This window comes from Saccostrea echinata, unplaced genomic scaffold (genome assembly GCF_033153115.1).
Source record: "Saccostrea echinata isolate AGI-Se365-2 ecotype Australia unplaced genomic scaffold, CSIRO_AGI_Sech_v1 ptg000054l, whole genome shotgun sequence".
NCBI lineage: Eukaryota > Metazoa > Mollusca > Bivalvia > Ostreida > Ostreidae > Saccostrea > Saccostrea echinata.
In genome coordinates this window covers 6,352,917-6,367,150 of record NW_026889803.1, presented here as the reverse complement: position 1 = coordinate 6,367,150, position 14,234 = coordinate 6,352,917, and the positions used below count along the sequence as shown (strand labels likewise).

At 33.2% G+C, this 14,234-nt stretch overlaps 1 protein-coding gene across 1 annotated transcript in view; it reads left to right on the top strand.

The window, feature by feature from the left end:
• The window catches only part of LOC133171957 (probable ATP-dependent RNA helicase DHX35), a 134,686-nt gene that overhangs the window by 65,376 nt on the left and 55,076 nt on the right, over positions 1-14,234 (top strand). The gene's annotated exons all lie outside the window — the stretch shown is intronic.

Below are 14,234 nucleotides of genomic sequence, written 5' to 3'. Positions count from 1 at the left end.
CACAGGAATTCCGACAAAGTCCTCAGGGGTACAAAAAATGCAGCCATTGCAAAAGGCAGAACAGTCCATAGAAATGAAGAATAGCGCATCGACGAGCACGTAATTGGCCTCCTGGATAATTGCAAACAGTCTGTCAGATTCCTCATCGGACATAACATACCAGGCTGGAATGTTGAAAAACAAACGAACCGAAGAGAGTCTCTGCGCCATGGTGTAAGTGTTCACAGTCCAACAGAAAAAACATGCATTTCGTCACGTGTATAATTAGCACAGAATGGAATGTCAGCAAAAAAAATTTCGTGGCCTTTCCCCTTTGCCCTTTTTCAAAAAAGTGACGCTTTCTTGCAAAGTCAGGGATAGTAAGCCTGTGATTGTGCTATCTGATTGGTCAGTTAAATTGTTTTTATTTAAAATTTCCTAAATCTGACCCCTGATTGGCTTAAAAGGGCCCAGCCACCAGGGGGCGCCTGGTACTGGGCCATTGACCTAATTCCCTAGAGGGTCCCCCCTATTGTCTAATTATGTAAACGATCTGATTTACCCCCTAGAGGGTACCCCTCAATTGTTATTAAGCATTGGGGCAATTGACCCATATTTCATAATAAACAAAAATGGCGTATAATAAAACTAATAAAGATAGACACAATAAACATGTAAGTTATCGCATAAGTATATAGCCCATACACTGCACATACGTATTACATAATAATCAACAGAAATAAACATAATCTGAGACATGCAAACATGTAAGTTATTGTATAAATATATAAACACACTGCACATACATATTACATAATAAGCAATAGTACCATAAGAATACGAAGCTAATGGTGACATAGACATAAAAAACATGAGAAGTACGTTACATAAATTAATAACAATTAAACACTGTTTAATAATATATTTATAATAATTCCGGTTAGCATATTGTCAATACTGGTATTGAAAAAATATATTTGTTAGACAAATCAGAATAGCTCTGTGTTTCCTTAACACACCTGCATACTTATAATTCTTTTGAAAACATCTTTGACATGAAAAATTTTAAAGCCAGAATAGCTGTTAAGTGATGAATGTTGTTTTTTGTTATTCTCCATTCCTGAAAAATAAGTGTTTAATAATATTGAGTGGACAGTAGAAAGACGTCACTGGTGGATTTTAAGTAAATGTCATGCCATTTCATCTTACAACATATTAAGGCAGAATGTCCATTACACTGAAAGACTTGCAACTTTAAACAGCATTTGTATTTTAATGGCTTTAAAATATGTATATAGTAAAACACAGTTAAAGCGAACACTCTTACAATGAATTCATGCTTATACTGAAGTGATTTTTATACCCCATATACATGCAGGTTTTAAAATTTGTTGAGAACTAAATGGATATAATGATTGTTGGTCCCAGCTAGCACTTGGCTACATGTATAAGCATATTAAAAGTAATTTCAGGTGAGCTTTATCACCAGTGAACTTGTTAATGAACATAAGTAAGACTTTAATCTCTTGGTAATTGAACAAACAGCATTATAAGTATAGAGTCCAAAAATATATCTTTTTTTTTTTCATTTTTTAAGGAAATGTACCTTCAAATTCTTTCTCTTTAACTGGAAATAAAAATGTTTGATTTGGAGTTGGAAAAAAAAATCAATACTTGCATGTTTTTTTAATAGCAATTTCTTGGCAAAATAAGGAAAAGATTGTTGAAATTGTATGAGAATTGTATGAACTTAGAATTAAGATGTCAATGTTTATTTTAGTTTTTTGATTTTGTAAATTTTTTGTTTGTCAATGAAGCAGTTAGGATGGGTATAGGGCAATTGAATGTTTTCCTCAGAAGTTTTTGTATATAGGATTACATCATTTATCTATACTTGAGAGTATATGTTAACAATTCCAGTGTATACTTGTAACACAAAAAAATGTTGTATGGGAAAGTTTTGTTTTATTCTGATAAACAAGCAGTTTATTTTGGAACCAAAGATTCAGCAATCTTGAGAAAATCAAGACGGAAGTTTTGAAGATGACTGCTTTTTTCTTGTTTTAGCCTGACTGGTGCACATAATTCTCTCTCTCTTAGTTCTTTTCAGTTATCATCATTTGCTCAGTTATTTTTCTAAAGGTGGTCTACTTAGTTGGAAAATTAAATTTTCATTGTACTAGCTATTTTAAAGTAAATCATCTGTGTAAAAATTCTGACAATGATTGCAACTCTACTTGATGTTACCACATGCTGTGACACAAATGCTGCTTAGTAAGCTTAGCTTTAACATCATAATTACTTGGCATTACATGCTCAGCAGTCATTTCGACATTGTCTTCTTTACTGTAAAAATAATTTAATTAAACATAAGCAGTAGATAAAACATAAGAAGCTTGGCTGATCAGTGAGGAGTATCTCCTTTGCCTCTTTAATTCCGTCTCTAAGATTTGTTTCCCGTTTTGATACCCTGATGACTAGCTTCTTCAACTAAAGTAAAACTTGGTAATTAGAAACATTAGACTACAGATATGCTTGGCCCCTTTTTGATTCTAAATTTTCTGACATCATATTGCGTGGTTGTTTCGTCTCTGGCCTAAATAGTTTCTGTAATGGGTTCTAACAAACTACATCTTGCAGAAATGAAAAAGAAACAATTAGCAGAATATATTTAGAAGTTTTTTCCTCCCCCTTTAAGCACCAAATCTGTGAGCTCAAAGAGCACCAGTGCTTCATGGGGGAAAATTATAGAAAAATATGTTGTATAGTTGTACATCTTTATCTAAAGCCTTATTTAAAGGGAGACAACCAAGATATTGCAATGCCATCTGAAGTGGAAAGCAAATTTGCCAGCAAGTATGATTGAAGAAGTGATGTAACTTTAATGTTTTACGGAAAACTAATTTGTTGATGAAGATTAGCAGAATGATTGAGTATTATAAACAGTTATGTAGCAGATATTTCATTTTCTGTTGATTAAATGGCTTGTGGGGATAAGCACAAATAATGCATGCAAACCATTCCTTAGAACTGTAGGCAAAAGAGATGAGTAGGATGGATTGATAAAAAACCAAGATGAAGCAAAATTTCCTAAACTTGCACTTGGATAGACAACTAGCTGTCAAATTTTGTTGGTGGATGAATACTAAAACTAAAGAAGAGGAAGTCGGTGTCATTTTTTGGAGAGCAGAGTCATGTTCCAGTTGTGGGTTTCCTTTCCTTATTTTTACTGCTGAATCAGAGTCTGTGAATTTCTCTCTAGAATTACTATTGATATTTATGCCCCCAAAATTGATATTCAGGGAATATTATACACTTATCCACTGGCTATGAGTAGGATAGCTCTTATCAAACCTGTGACAGGAACTATTCTCTGAGGACTTGCCCGAGGGGAACAGTTCCTGTCGCAGATTTGATGAAAGACCTATCCCACTTATAGCAAGTGGATAAGCATTTTATCATATTATTATACTTCTACTGATTTTTTCCCTATATAACATTAGATCGTTAGATGTGACTAATTCCCTAAAAAATGTTATGAATGCACTAATCCCTGTGCATTAGTCAAGTGAGCTAATCCCTGTTTTGAGAGCTAATTCCGTTATCTGTAATCCTCTAGATTTTACTTTTACATTGGAATATGTGAATGGACTAATCCCCATGTGTTAGTTCAGTGAGCTAATCCCTGCTTTGAAATCACAATATCTGAATCCTCTAAATTTTATGTTTGTATCAGTATAATAAAAAAGTTAAAAGTATATCATTGCAGGAGTTAGCAAGATTCCAGTTCCCCTCGACCAGAACTATTTTCCTTAGCTTCACCTCGGGAAATAGTCCTGGCCTTGGGGAAATGGAATCTTGCTAACTCCCTCAATGGTATGCATTAACTGTATACTGATGTACATTATAAATTCTGAGGATTGGATAGCACATTTTATACTCCTGGGTATAGCTTAGTGGTATAGCTTAGTGGAACTCTTAGTGTTGGAGAACTCACCAACCAATCATATTGCAAGAAATCAAAAGTTGAATGAAATTTTCTGAGGGGTGGATAGCACATATACCCTGGGGTACACATGTATAAAAACTAGTTATTTTACTTTCTTATCTTAACAGAAGTATAATAAAAAAAATTTATGAATTTTTTGGCAAACATGAAGCTCACAGTAAAAGTTTCATGCAAGATCAAGGTCTTGCAACATGAAGGTCACAGTCAAAGTTTCATGTAAGGTCAAGGTCTTGCTTGAAGGTCACTGGTCAAATAAGACTTTTTTTAGAGCTTTGCATTTCTTAATTTTGTCTTCTTTACTGTACATAGTTGTAATAGTGTTTGAATGAGATTGGGGTAATATGTACTCCTATCACTTTTGTTAAAGGGAGAGAAATCCAAATGTAAGGCCCTAGATTGTTTAAAAATCTCCATAAAGTAAGATATTTATTCTTTAGGGGAAAAAGTTTAAACTGAAACAGTTCAGACATACTGAGTGATGAACCCTAAATGATAATGACATTCATAAGACATCAAAAGTGTTCTACAAAATATAGAATTATCAAAAGTGATCTGATTGTAGGAATGGTGATTTGTGGAAAATGATCCCCCGAAATGTATGATGGTTTAGATAATGAGGAACCTTCACTCAGTCGTTAATCAAGACCTGTCTAAGTGAATGTAAAGTGAAATGATTGGGTAACAGTTACTGCTCATTTAAGTCTCAAATGCATATCATTTATCATTCCATTGTCAAATTACTCTTAATCAAGGCAAAGTGATGTCATGATATTTTTAATGAAATTGATAGAAGTCGGTCACTTACATAACAAAGTCGTTAGACAGGGGTATAGCTCTACAGAGTTTATGTTGGCCATTTCACGTTAGCTCCTTAATTATTTTTACTCTCATTTGATAGTATAACAGTCTAAAATTGGTGAATTAATAAAGAAAATGAGACTTCTAATAAGGGTACTACATTTATGTTGTACTAGATGCAGGGAAATTTAGTGGTAGGAATGTCTGAGGTGTGTATTTTTGGTAAGTATGGAAACAAAAATAGATGCAAGTACACTAAATATATGACAGATGGGTTATTGTGGGAAGGTAGGGATCATAAAATTTACATAAATGAGGTATATTTGTACCTTTACAGTGGGGAGTAGTATGAAGCGTGCTGATAGGTGTAGGTACGATGTATAGGTATTAGTAATACAGATCATCCCCCAGCATCTGTTGCCATTATTTCTTTATTATATATTGCTACATGATTATGTCAGGGGTGTGCAGTGCATCAGCAGTGCATGAAAGTGATGAGGATTTTTTGGGCACTACAGTTTTGTTTTCACAAGTCACAAATACATAACCAAAAGGTTTATTTTTTTGAACTAGTAAAAAAGTTGGGGTTTTTTTAGAGGGAAATAAAAAATTAAAAAAATTACAGAGGGATTATCAGTAGAAAGTTCACAGCTTATCTATCAGTTCTCTTCAAGAATGACAATTGGAATGATTTTTAAGGAGGAGTACATGTGTGTATGGTTCTTACTTTTTTCTTTTTTTTTTTCCTTTTTTTTTTTTTTTTTTTTTTTGGACATAAAGAATCTGGATAGTTTTTGCAGTGCAGATTGCTGATGGGAATGTTATGTAATCTCTGAATCAGATACACATGTTTTTTACAAGAAACAGTATACATACTTTTGTTTTTCCCTCTTTAATGTAGCATTTGATCAGGGTGATTTTGAAGCTGTAGACACAGCAATATTTCTTAAGTGGCAAAATATAATCTTTTCCAAAAAATTGTCAATTAACTAAGAGAAAAAGAAGATCGATTCAAAAATGAATCTGAGCTGGATCTAGTACTTTATCTATGAGTTGCAGAATTTAAAAACTTAAGGTAATACAGTTGTAATGATCAAGTTTTCTTTTATAATACATGTATTTTTTTTTTAATAACAACATTGGTCTAACTAGGGGATGCAATATCGGAAGCATTTTAGTTTTTTGTTTGTTTGTTTGTTTTTTTTTTTTTGGATTTTTTTAAATGTGTTTTGATTTGCATAATATTTTAAGTGAAAAAAAAAAATAAAAACTGATATGATAAAGAGAATAAATATCTAGCATAATAAGCTGACAGATATTGAGGTGCATGCATGATATTTTAGATCTGTAAACAGATTTATCATTACAGTTTTTTGAAACTTTTTTAATGAAGCCTAATGATGTTTAAATTTTTTCGTTTGACTATGACGTAGGTATACCTGTATTGGAATTTATCTATACACGTATCTGGCTTATCGTTTCTTCTCATTTACTATCTGTGAACATATGTTAGCCTGATTTTGTTTCATAGGAGGGCTAAGATGATCCCTTGAGTATGAAGAATTCAACTTCATTTCTCATTTCCCCTAAATATACTCGCTAATCGAGCAAGATAATGGGGCATGATATTCCATAGGTACACTTCAAATCAAAAGCATTTTTATTTTCCTTCTAGATTTTTTTTATGATGAATTTTTCTGATTTAACATCTGGATGGGTTACGCTCTTTTCCTTGTGTGATGGATGGGGATAAGGCATTGATTTTTCAGGTCAATGAAGCAAGGAAAGGAGTTTTGTTTTATGTGTAGAAGATTGTTTCTGGAGAGCTATAGTTAAGCAATCATTTTCTGTTTAATTTTGTCATTAGAACAATATGGTACCTTAAATTTGATGTTTTATGCCAACTACAGGATTAATGAAGTAGAAAATCCCTAACTTTATCTTCATTTTAGATTTGAAGAGTCGGTAAATTGAGAGGAAAAGAGGATAATGCACTTTATGGGAAAAAGTATTCTGTACTCTCAGAATTTTTAAAATAAAAAACATGAGAATTTCAGATAGTATATGTAGCAATTTATTTTACACATAATTGTTAGTGAAATGGAAGATTGATGAAATGAATTCCTTTATTAGAAACTGAAAACAGTGAGAGAAAGATTCACATATATTTAAACTCTTCTTCAATTGCAGATATTAAAACTGCTATCCCTTCTGCACCTTGCATACTCACTAAGGATACAGCAAAACAAATATCTATGATTATAGACTGAGACCAAAATGAAGTTTGTGTTTCTCAGGATTGTTGGTTACATGAAGAAATCTTTATTTCTATCATTGTAGGCCATTCATACATTTAGTTTTTTCAGTTAGATATTCTAACAGTTTTTTAAAGCATTTTCATGTCTGATTTTAATGGATTTCAAGAGATTGTTCGATTTCTTATTTCTAGTCTGAGCAGGAAAACTTGAGTAGTTTATTAAAACTGTGGACGTTTATATTCTGTGTATGATGTCATTCATTTGATTGTGATTCGCAGTTGTATATGGATTTTTTTTAATAAAATCAGGATTTTTTGTTTTAATTTTGAATACATCAGACAAGTTATTGCAAGGGTTTAGAATTTCCTTATCTGGCCTGGTTTAGTTCATGTAATAATGATTATCAATGAATAAAGGATATTGTTTGGTTATTTTTAGGTAGCACTTGTTTTCCCTTTTGATAAGCAAGTACATGAACAGTGCTACGAAACCGATATATTCAAATAAAGATGATCAGGTACAGACAAAGATAAAATCTACCAAACTTAGGCACAAAATCATATATTAACTTGTGATGTTTATGTGCTTTAATGAGTGGAATCGGTAAGTCATCACATACAACTGTCAATGTTCGCAATGCTGAAGTGACGACAGTCCTTTCAAGGTGTGTAAAGATAAAACCGTCAATTTCTACCCTGATAATCAAAGCTATGGATGGTGTTGATGTCCCAAGTGGCATAATTTTGTCAAAGTAGAGGAAAAAAATCAATTGTTATCTCTGATACTATTCAAATTGATGGGAAAAAATTTTGTGTAATTTCGTTGAATCCCAAATTTATCAGAACCTTTCAATGATTTAATTATATCATATATGGTGTAATGCAGCTATTTTAGTGATATTCGAGGGTGATGCACGCACTGTTTATACAGTAGACTGAGAACACTAAAAATCCTTAATGAATTAGAACTTGTGCCATCTCAGTTTTGTCGACAATAAATATTGACTTAATCTCCGTAATTAAATAAAAACACATAAATTGAATATAATATTGGTTCAGTAGCCAAATCTTAAATGGTTGGAAAATAAAATAAGTTCTAATGATGAATTATTTGAAAAATAATTTTGACAGAAGATAATACTTTGCACCTCAAGAGTACATTGAATGAATCTGATTTCTTTCCTGATGTGGGTTTAAGCTGTTTGTAATTCATAATGTAATATGAAAATATTGAATAAATGTCATAAGATACTAGTAAAATGTACAAGAATAAAGTCCCTACTGAATAGCAGATGTTTAAAAGTTTTGTATTAAGCTGCATCTTTTCAGTGGTATAATTCTTCATTGAAACCTCTAATAAATTTAAGTAATGTCACATGCAGCCTCAGCTTTAGCTATGCTTTCAAGAATCAGGCAAACTAAACTGTAAATGTGACATTCTTTTCATAAACATTGTGTTGCCGTTATTCGTGAGATAAAATTATGTGTATTTTCTGTAGGAGTTAGACAAATACTTCCATTACAAGTTCCAAGAACTGTATTCCTGCCTCAGGAAAATCTTGACAATTCATGCAAGCCATAAATAAAATTCTTGCAAATAAAAATTGATTTACAGTATATATCTGAATGTTGCTGATCTCTTTATTCTACATAATGTGCTTCTGTTGATAAAAGATAAAAGTAACTGTAAATTTATTTAGATAATATGCTATTTTTTTTCTCTTATTTGAATAAAGAAGTGTCATTACTTGACAAAATAAATTTAGAAAAATCAAAGTTAATGTTGGGGGGTGGGGGGGGGGGGGGGCATCAGACAATATTTCTTTCAAGATCAATAGTACATGTACATTCTATAGTTTTGTCAGGGAGTTTGAATGATAGCCATGATAGTTGCCTTTACAGAATATGTTCTGTGCAGCCGAATTTTATGTCCATTAGTAGAGCTATGTACATTCTCGTTGGAGACTTTATTTAAGATTATTACAAGATATGAAGTGGCTTTATTTTCAATATAATTCATTTTTTGTAATTATCAGTAATTGTCCACTTTATGTGCATATTTGAAAATATATATAATGTAAAATGTAATTACCCCCAAAATAGCATGCTGTAGCTGAACACATGATTATAGGGTCAGTGTTACTCTTTCTTATTGTAAAGCATTGATTTTAAGTTCTTGTATTCAGTACTGTAATGTTGAAGCTTTGAGGTGTCTAAGTGCTAGCCTGTGGAATTAATTAGAGATGTGGATGCAAAGGGATATTACAGGCTTCTAATTATGTGTGAGTAAGAGAGTTTTTTCATCATGTAATATAGACTTCCTGATTAAAGCAGATCAAGGGGAAAAAAAGATTTCTTAGACCATCCAGAATTGTCAAAAAAGTTCATGAAAATTTACTACCACTACCACTCCCCCCCCCCCCCTCCCCACCCCCCAGTAAAAGAAGCAACTGCATGTGAAACTGGGTTTCATGTGAATTACCATTAATTTAAGGATAGATATATTACACAGATACCAAAAAGTATTTGCTAAATTGTAAAATGTTACTTAATTTATGTGGTTACTAAGTGAAAATATACCAAAGATGAGTCTTGATGTATTTCAGTAGATTTACCATGCATGATATTTTTATAACCCCCTTCCCCTTCTGTATATGACTGGGATAATAGAGTTTGTCATGTCTCTCTGTCTGCCTATTTTGATTTGAGTTGACTTCTGTTACAAAGACAGATATTTTGTTCAGAATAAACAGATTTATATACAGGTGACCAAAAGTGAGGGCAGCTTATGACCTTTCCAAGGACCTTGACCTCACTTTTCGTAATTTTGTCTTTAGCATAATTTCAGAGGTATTTTCATGAAATTTTTCATTGGTTACAGCAGCCTAGTGGTTGGGAACTCACTTTATGATCATGTCTCAGGTCCGGGTTTCATTCTCAGTGCAGCATCAAACCTAAGACATTTAATATAGGTATTAACTGTTCCTTTGACAAGTGCCTTGCATTAGAAATGGCAGTCATTGGTCTTGCAGATGAGAACTTAAAAACCAATTGTCTAATTGCATAAGTCAAAATTTCTGGCACTTCAGCTCAGGCTGGTTACAGTCTACATATGATTTAAATATTCTTGTTTTTTTGGTTTTTTTTAAGATCACTTGGTTGGAGGTCAAGGTAACATTTTCCCTACAAAGTAAATTGTTGAATGGGAAGAGGGAGACACATATATTAGATGTTTTGGTCATTCATTGGAAGGTCAAAATGGTTTATCATTCCCTGACCACACTTCTGTATGGTTCAATTTTTCAACATGCAGAATTATGTAACATAGCAGAGATTTCTATAGATTCTGATGCCTGTCTTAAAAGCAAGGTCAGAAGTCAAGAGTAATGTAAAAGATGAAGATAACAAACAATGGTCGATCTTATAAATCAGGTGAAGAATACGAATCCTGATCAGGACAAAACACGGACCTTTGATATCACTAGAGGTGGGATCAGGTGCCTAGAAAGAGTAAGCTTCCCCTGTTGACCAGTCACACCTGCCATGAACCCACTGTATAGATGAGATAAATGAAGTTATCTGTAGCAAAAAAGTACAAAAACAGTGGCCGAACAATTGCTGGGAAAATATATTTTTAGGAAAAGATGCATTAAAACCTCTGATTAATTTTCTTAGCAGTTGTAAATAATATAGACAACTTTACTCAGGAATCTACCTACAAATGACTGACATATAATTATCAGCAAAATTAGTTTCTGTGATTAGACCTGAGTCAAGCTCAAAAGATAATTTGATCAGAATTCAGTAATTCCAACAAGTGCACTTTATTTGGTCACTCTCCTCTACCAGAGGAATGACATTAAGCTATATCTAATCTACCTATTGGTATAATTTAGATGTTCCCATGGAACAGACATATATATGTATGCTTATCTCTATGCACTCTCCATTATACATGACATATTTTAAATGAATTTTAATTTTATCATGTGATATCACTTCTTAAATTGACATATATGACAGTCTTTGCAAAATGCATTGGAACTGTTGGATTTGACTGATGTACAGTGCCTGAGGTCCAGTGTGTCAATCGTGACACTATCTGGAATGTCCTATTTTTGGTTTTAGAATTTTATTATTTTGATGCATCATATAAATTTTTCGGTTTTTGAATTTTATTTTTTTTTGATGCAATATTATATAAATGCTTATTCTTTTAAGATAAATGCTACTTCAATGTTCAGTTTGTAAATGAATGTGATCTAAAAACCACTTGTTACGAGGTGGCAATCCCCTGTTGTGTTGAATCAAAAAGAATGTTACAGAAGGTCAAAAATTAATACACAATCCCAATTTTCCTCTGTTAAAGTCTTTTTTTTTTCTTTTTTGATTTTATGTGGGTTTTTGATTGGGTGCTCGTGTACATTGATTACATTAAGGACCAAATTGTCCATGTGACCAAAAAAAACTTTCACAAAAAATTGACATGAAGAACAGCCAGAGAAAATTGTATTATTTTGGGGGAATTTAGAAGCTTCTCTCTGCCAGTCAATTCTTAGACAGGATGGGTCTTTGAACCTCCATAGAAAAGAATGTCTTTTATTTTCCAGTATATAAATGTACAGGTATCTGCATGTGAATAGAACATCTGTAAATTGATTATGTTATAATCATTAAAATTCTTACAATATCAATTATCAAAGAGTTGGTCATTTCCCTTCCTGATTTTGAAGATTTAGATAACGATCGTTATATGAATTAATAATATAACATTTGAAAGGTAGAGTGATTTTGTTCTTGCCATTTATGGATTATGCTTGTATATTAAGAACATGATCTGCTACAGGAGGAATATTCCTTACAGAAATTTTTACTATTTTTGTAACATCTTAAACAATTGGTCTCAAATCTAAGCTTTATTATGACATAATCTTTCTGTCAGGAACAGATAATGGAATTAATGTGAAAGACTTAAGTCACTAGATGTCACTAGCAGATTTCTATTTAGATTTGCACTACAATGTCGTGTACTATTGTATACATAAACTTGCTTCTTGTTATGCCAGAAACAAAGAAGAGAAAATTATGTCTGATCTTTCTTCGTTTGCAGCCAGAAATGGGATTTACTGAGATAAGGGATTGGAAGCCCTGTATAAATGTAGCGTTTATATTTAACAAGCTCTCAATCCAGGACTGAATCTGTTGACTGGGGCATTATCAGTCACTGCACTTCAATGTCCCTTCCTTTTATTGACTATTTTTGTCCTTTTGCTGCTTTTGGCATTTTTTATTTGATGATTTTACTGTGTGCTCTGGAAAAAAATTTTGCTTTTATATACATAACTGACATATGGGGATTTTTTTTTTTTTTTAAATTGAGCTAAAGGCTCAAGTAAGCTTTACCGATCAAAGTGTGCCTGGGGTCCATCTGTCTTGTGTCTTCTGCCATCCTGTGACTGTCATGTGTCATCTGTAAACTTTTCACATTTTCAACTTCTTCTCAAGAACCACTGGATTAATTTCAACCACATTTGCCACAAATCATCTTTGGGTGAAGGGGATTTAAGCTTATTAAAATGAAGGGCCACATCTTTTAAGGGGAGATAATTAAAAAATTGTGAAAATTTCATGGCATCTTTTAAAAATCTTTTCTCAATTAGCACTGGACCAGAAAAGATGACACTTATGTGAAAGCTTCATTACATAATGAAAATTCAAGTTTGTTTATATTATTACCCCTGGGCTAGGCTGGGTTTAAATCAACAACAGCAACGCCATGACTAGTCATTTTTATAATTGAATCTATACTATCTGAGGATGCTTCCATATATTATATGGAAGGATCCTCAGATAATATAGATTCAAATTTGTTGAAATCATGACCTCAGGTAGTGTCATGCCACAATGGGTGATCAAAGATTTACATAGAAATTTTTATAGGAAAAATCTTTAATAATCTTCTTCTCAAAAACAACAAATTCATGATAATTAGGGCCCCGCTCTGCGGGCGCCCTATAGTGATCAGTCTGTCCATCCGTCCGAGATCTCTTGTCCGGAGCATATCTTCTCTCTCCTTGGCCCAATCTGCTTCATACTTCACCCACAGAATGTCTTCAGGAAACGGGTGTGCAGTGACCTTGAACCATGTTTCTAGGTCTAAGGTCAAGGTCATAGCAGAATTATATGAAAAATCCTTGTCCGGAGCATATCTTCTCTCCTCTTGGTCCAATTTGGCTCATACTTCACTCACAGAGTGCCACTGGTCAACAGATGTGCAGTGACCTTGAACAAAGTTTCTAGGTCAAGGGTCAAGGTCAAATATAGCCTCTCTGTTTAAAATCTTTGTTCGGTGCATAATTTCTTTCTCTTAAGTCCAGTCAGCCTCAAACTTTACCAATTGACTTAAGGTACGGAACATTTGTGATTTTCCTTCCATATTTTGATAGAGAATATGCAACAATTTTCATAGAGGATATGCAACATTTGGGATTTTTGAGCCGTTTTTTGATAGAGGGTATGGAGCACTCGTGATTTTCGTGCCATTTTTATTATAACAAGGATGACATAGAAGCCCTTTAGACTCAAACAACACATCCAGTAATAGTAAACAAATGTTCCTCTTCAAAATAAACCCTTTCAGCTACCTTACATTTTCATGTTTGTTGCTGAAAGCGGGGCCCTTTGAGATGGCCACCATCTCAATGATATCTAGTTCAAATTTATATGGAAGCATCCTCAGGTAGTGTAGATTCAAGTTTGATCAAATCTCGACCTCTCAGGGATAGGGTGACTCCACAACGGGCAATCAAAGTTTCACATCGGATTAGGAAAAGATGGATGAATTTTTAAAAATCTTCTCAAGAACAGCAAAGCCATGAGTATTAGTCAATAATTATTAATATGGAAACATCCTCTGGTAGTGTAGATTCAAGTTTATTTAAATCATGACCCCGAAGGGTAGGGTGAGGTCACATTAATAGAAGATCAAACTTTAACATAGAAACATAAAGGAGAAAATCTGTAAACATCTTTTAAGGCCATGAGTCATATAACATGGAAGCATTCTCAGTGTAGATTGAATTTTGTTCAAATCATGCCCCTCCCAGGTGTGTGTGTGTGTGTGGGGGGGGGGGGGGGGCAACATATATTTAAACTTTTCAATACTGAAATCACATCTGCTTTTCCAGATAA